The following is a 6,453-nucleotide window of genomic DNA, read 5'->3' on the forward strand; positions in this document are numbered from 1 at the left end:
TGGGGTATCTGCTTACTCAGGAGAAATTGCACAACAAACTGCATGGTGCAATTGTATTTTTACGGCTCAATGTTATAAACTTCTGTGAAGCACCTGGGGGTTCAAGGTGCTCACCACACATCTAGATAAGTTCCCTGAGGGGTCTAGTTTCCAAAATCGTGTCACTTGTGGGGGGTTTCCACTGTTTAAGCACATCAAGGGCTCTCCAAACGCAACATGGCGTCTGCTAATATTCAAGCTAATTTTACATTCAAAAAGTCAAATGGCGCTCCTTCCCTTCTGAACCCTGCCGTGCGCCCAAACAGTGGTTTTCCCCCACATATGGGGTATCTGCTTACTCAGGAAAAATTGCACAACAAATTTTGGGGTCCACTTTTTCCTGTTACCCCTGCAAAAATAAAAAAAATTGGGTCTAAAGTAACATTTTTGTGAAAAAAGTTAAATGTTAATTTTTTTCTTTCACATTCCAAAAATTCCTGTGAGGCACCTGAAGGGTTAATAAAGTTCTTGAATGTGGTTTTGAGCACCTTGAGGGGTGCAGTTTTTAGAATGGTGTCACTTTTGGATATTTTCTGTCATAAAGACCCCTCAAAGTGACTTTAAATATGATGTGGTCCCTAAAAAAATGGTTTTGTAAATTTTGTTGGAAAAATGAGAAATCGCTGGTCAACTTTTAACCCTTATAGCTCCCCAATAAAAAAAAATTTTGGTTCCAAAATTGTGCTGATGTAAAGTAGACATGTGGGAAATGTTATTTATTAACTATTTTGTGTGACATATCTCTCTGATTTAAGGGCATAAAAATTAAAATTTTGAAAATTGCAAAATTTTCAAAATTTTCGCCAAATTTCTGTTTTTTTCACAAATAAACGCAAGTGATATCGAAGAAATTTTACCACAATCATGAAGTACAATATGTCACGAAAAAACAGTCTCAGAATCAGGGGGATCCGTTGAAGTGTTCCAGAGTAATTACCTCATAAAGTGACAGTGGTCAAAATTGTAAAAATTGGCCTGGTCATTAACGCGCAAACCACCTTGGATTGTAAAGAGGTTAAAGGACCTGTGGCAAGAGCCACTGGAAAACCCAGGTTGAAGGAAGGAGGCCGCCCCACTGCCTCCTGTAGCCTCCTTCAAGAAATGAAGGCCCTGCCGGGTTTTACTTAATCTGCCTTAGCCAGGTAGCCTGACCAGGTCATTGCTCACCTTCATTCCTGCATTGCAGCCGCAGGAGAGTTTGTGACTGCAATGCACTCCAATGGATTTAATAGGTCTCTGTACACATTCTGGGGGATATATAACGTCCCTCATATACGATTCCAATCACTGCCTCACAATAGATATAAAACCATATGTAAATAATATGGCGTAATAAAATAGCATAACATTGACTCAATACAAATGTCCAATGTAAAGATAACATGTGCATGAAGAGAGACTGACCAGAAGAGTGAATCCCCCAGGACTTCAATGGATGTTTCGCCATAGCCTTCTCAAGGACTACACACTTATTTTAAAGGAATTTTGTTGAATCTACTTTAAGAAAATTGAATTTGCAGTTATCTTTTGATTGTCTATTTATTCTTTGTAGGTTTCCACGGTGTTGATAGAAGCTTAAAATACAGAATTGTCAGCTTATAGAACTTCCCTGGAGGAGTCCTAAATGGAGGCTGTTTATGGATCCTGTGCTCCATCAATACGCTGTGGTACAGACTTTCACATTCTGTGCACAGTTTTGACAGCTTGAGTGTTCACTAGTGATGAGCGAGTGTATTCGTTACTATTCGCTATTCACACGGATAGTACGGTATTCGGGTTACTCGCTATTCTGCGAGTATTTGTGTACTCGCCTCGCTATATTCGGTTGTCCCACCCTGCAGTTTTGGCGCCTTCTTTGCCGCCACTAGACATGCTGGGCTTCTTAACCAATCACAGTAATGCCGCAGACATCTTGGTTTTGGCATTACTGTGATTGGCTGGTGCCCAGCGTCATAGGGTCTATTTAAGCCCTGCCGCTGCCATTTTATGCACATTGCATCTGGAGCCTGCGTTGTAATAGCCTAGGGAGAGATCGCTGAGCTGCTAGGGAGAGTGTTTAGGCCTCTTGATAAAACAAAAGCCATTTTACGGGCTACCTGCAGGGTATACTAGTTCTGTGTTTAAAGGAGCCGCTCACTAGCTCCATAATTCCACCAAAAGAGCTGAAGACTCACAACAAAGTCAGAGTACAGGGAGGGAAAGATTGTGTATTAGGTAGGGAGAGGTTAAAGTGTTCTTCCAGTGTCCATCTTAAAACAGCTCTTGTCAGATGCAAAGCAATATTTTTCCAGCACACAAAGAAGTAGTATTTTGTGCTGCCTTTCTTTTTTTAGCACCGGTCTATTTTCCTGCTGTTTTAGGGGTTAGAGCCTGGCTTATGCTGTCCACATTAGTCCTCTTAAAAAGGTGTTTTGTGCCCTACACAAAGCAGTAGTCCAAACCTTTCCTACTGCCTGTTACCAAGCACTCACCAGCCCATTTTAACCACTATTTTGGGGTGTCAACCTGCCTTCTGTCCATATTAGTCCACTTAAAAAATCATTGAGTGCCCTGCACAAAGCAGTGGTCCAAACATTTCCTACTGCCTGCTACAAAGCACGCACCAGGCCATTTTAACCACTATTTTGGGGTGTCAGCCTTTCTTCTGTCCATATTAGTCCACTTAAAAATCATTGAGTGCCCTGCACAAAGCAGTGGTCCAAACATTTCCTACTGTCTGCTACAAAGCACGCACCAGGCCATTTTAACCACTGTTTTGGAAGCCACCATCCCAAGGGCCACCAATCACAAATAGTAGTTAGGCTGGAGTAGGAATACTGTCCTGGTTTGTCCACTGCACAATTTGCATAGGGTTTGTAAAAATTAGCCCTATAAGCTGAGTTATGGTTGACGAAGGAAGGAAAAGGGTTCTTATGGGAAGGGGGTGATGTTAACAGCAGTAGCATGAATCTGCATTTTTGGTGAATTTAGGTTGGCTTGCTATCATCTGGAGGGATTACAAAGTATGGAGATCTCCAGTCCTTGTTGAATTTAATCAGTGTAAGTCTGTCTGCATTTTACATGGAGAGGCGTGTGTGCCTATCAGTGATGATTGCCCCAGCGGAACTGAAGACACGCTCTGACACCACACTAGCAGCCGGGCAGGCCAGCACCTCCAAGGCCTATAAGGAGAGGTCGGGCCAAGTGTTCAGCTTAGACACCCAATAATTAAAGGGAACTGAAGCGTCAGAAAGGACGCACGTATGGTCACTTAAGTACCCCTTGACCATGTTCTGCAACTTATCCCTCCTTGGCATTGTTACAGGCACAGATAGCCTTTACTGTTGTGCTGGTTTATTGAAAATTGCCCAATTTGTGCACATTCCCCCCCCCCCCCCACACCTCTGTTGGAGCTGGTGTTCTTTTCTCTTCTCATTATCCCTTGGTGTTGAAAAGAGCCGGTACCTCTGCCACCAGCATTATCTGAGGGTGATGTTTTCAGCAACTGATCTACAACGGCCCTCTTGAACAATTCAATTGTAAAACTCTTTGTTGACTCCACAAGGAGAGAAGGAAATTTCTCCTTGTACCATGGATCGAGAAAGGTGGCCAACCAGTATAGGTCGCTCCTGTCACCTGCACCTTAAAAATATCTCCAGAATCCGACCTTTTCTCACCTTTGAAACTGCTAAAATTCTTACTGTCAGTCTTATTCACTCTCGTCTGGACTACTGCAACTCTCTTCTGATCGGTCTCCCTCTTACCAAACTTTCTTCACTTCAATCCGTCCTGAATGCGGCAGCCAGGGTCATATTTCTGTCCAGCCGCTTCACCGATGCCTCCATCTTGTGCCAGTCATTACACTGGTTGCCCATTTGCTACAGGATCCCATATAAACTCATCACTCTCACTCACAAAGCTCTCCACAGTTCTGCACCGCCTTATATCTCCTTTCCCATCTCTATCGCCCTACAGTCATGGCCAAAAGTATTGAGAATGAGACAAATAGTAATTTTTCCAAAGTTTACTGCTTCATTTTTTGTAATGGCAATTTGCATATACTCCTGAATGTCAAAGAGTGATCAGCTTAACAGCAATTACTGTACTTGCAAAGTCAATATTTACCCAGAAAATGAACTTTAACCCCCAAAACACATTTCAACATCATTGCAGTCCTGCCTTAAAAGGAGCAGCTAACATCGTTTTAGTGATTGATCCATTAACACAGATGTGGGTGTTGATGAGGACAGGGCTGGCGATCAATCAGTCATGATTAAGTAAGAATGACATCACTGGACACTTTAAAAGGAGGCTGGTTCTTGGTATCATTGTTTCTCCATGGTTATCTCTAAAGAAACACGTGCAGCCATCATTGCACTGCACAAAAATGGCCTAACAGGGAAGAGTATTGCAGCTACAAAGATTGCACCTCAGTCAACAATCTTTCGCATTATCAAGAACTTCAAGGAGAGAGCTTCCATTGTTGTCAAAAAGGCTCCAGGGCGCCCAAGAAAGACCAGCAAGCGCCAGGACCGTATCTTAAAACTGTTTCAGCTGCGGGATCGGACTACCAGCAGTGCCGAGCTTGCTCAGGAATGGCAGCAGGCTGGTGTGAGTGCTTCTGCACGCACTGTGAGGCGGAGACTCTTTGAGCAAGGGCTGGTTTCAAGGAGGGCAGCAAAGAAGCCACTTCTCTCCAGAAAAAACATCAGGGACCGATTGATATTCTGCAAAAGGTACAGGGAGTGGACTGCTGAGGAGTGGGGCAAAGTCATTTTCTCTGATGAATCCCCTTTTCGATTGTTTGGGACATCTGGAAAACAGCTTATTCGGAGAAGAAGAGGTGAGCGCTACCACCAATCTTGTCTCATGCCAACTGTAAAGCATCCTGAAACCATTCATGTGTGGGGTTGCTTCTCAGCCAAGGGAATCGGCTCACTCATAGTCTTGCCTAAAAACACAGCCATGAATAATGAATGGTACCAGAATGTCCTCCAAGAGCAACTTCTCCCAACCGTCCAAGAGCAGTTTGGCGCCCAATAATGCTTTTTCCAGCATGATGGAGCAAATTGCCATAAAGCAAAGGTGATAACTAAATGGCTCATGGAACAAAACATAGAGATTTTGGGTCCATGGCCTGGAAACTCCCCAGATCTTAATCCCATTGAGAACTTGTGGTCAATCATCAAGAGACGGGTGGACAAACAAAAACCAACAAATTCTGGCAAAATGCAAGCATTGATTATGCAAGAATGGACTGCTATCAGTCAGGATTTGGTCCAAAAGTTGATTGAGAGCATGCCAGGGAGAATTACAGAGGTCTTGAAGAAGGGGCAACACTGCAAATATTGACTTGCTGCATTAACTCATTCTAACTGTTAATATAACCTATTGGTACTCATAATATGATTGCAATTATATTTCTGTATGTGATATAAACATCAGACAAACACTAATAAAAACCAGAGGCCAGCAGATCATGTGAAAATATAATTTTGGTGTCATTCTCAAAACTTTTGACCATGACTGTACACGTGCCCTCCGTTCTACAAATGACCTAAGACTAACATCCCCCATAATCCGAACCTCGCTCCTTCGTCTTCAAGACTTCTCTCGTGGTGCACCAGTTCTCTGGAATGCTCTACCCCAGACGATCCGACTGATGCCTAGCCACCACGTCTTCAAGCGCGCTTTAAAAACCCATCTCTTTAAACAAGCCCACCACCTCAACTACTCAGTAAACTAACTTTCCCCTGTTCCCTCCTTCTAAATATTATTCTTAATCTGCACCCTACTATTCATCTGTCTCCACACCCTCCATGCACATGATAACTACACTCGATACTTGATTATTGCACTTAAACATACTGGCTGATGACCGGCTCATGCAGTCTTATATGAAAATCCCTTCTTATTATAATTGCCTGACCTGAAATAACAAGCACTTTTGACCTATTGTGTCCACCCATTTCCTTGTTGAATGTAAGCTTGCGAGCAGGAACCTCACTCCTAATGTAACTGTTTAAACTGTCTTACCTTGTATTGAATTTATTGTATGTACATGTCTCTGCTTTATTGTAAAGTGCTGCGGAATATGTTTGCACTATATAAATACAAAATATTATTATTATTACTGTTGGATAAAATGTGTATCAAGCGAGGGTCTTGCCACAGACACTTATACATGAACGGTGCCATGTGGGCCAGCTGCAAAAAGGCAAATGTTTTGTGTCCCCAACAGTAGAAACAGTACCCATCCTCTCCTCACGCTGACTCGCCTCCTCCTCCTCCACCTCCTCCTCTCCAGCCCATCCAGGCTGGACAGACATGAAGTTTGGGTTGGGTGTCCCCTCTGTAGCATTACGAGTCCCCTCGGTAGCACAGAAAATCAAGTCCTCTCCCTCCTCATCTTATTCCTCATCACCCAATGTTGCC

The sequence above is a fragment of the Phyllobates terribilis genome, unplaced genomic scaffold, assembly GCF_046119375.1.
Source record: "Phyllobates terribilis strain yellow unplaced genomic scaffold, ASM4611937v1 Scaffold_613__1_contigs__length_973857, whole genome shotgun sequence".
In the NCBI taxonomy this organism is placed as follows: Eukaryota; Metazoa; Chordata; class Amphibia; order Anura; family Dendrobatidae; genus Phyllobates; species Phyllobates terribilis.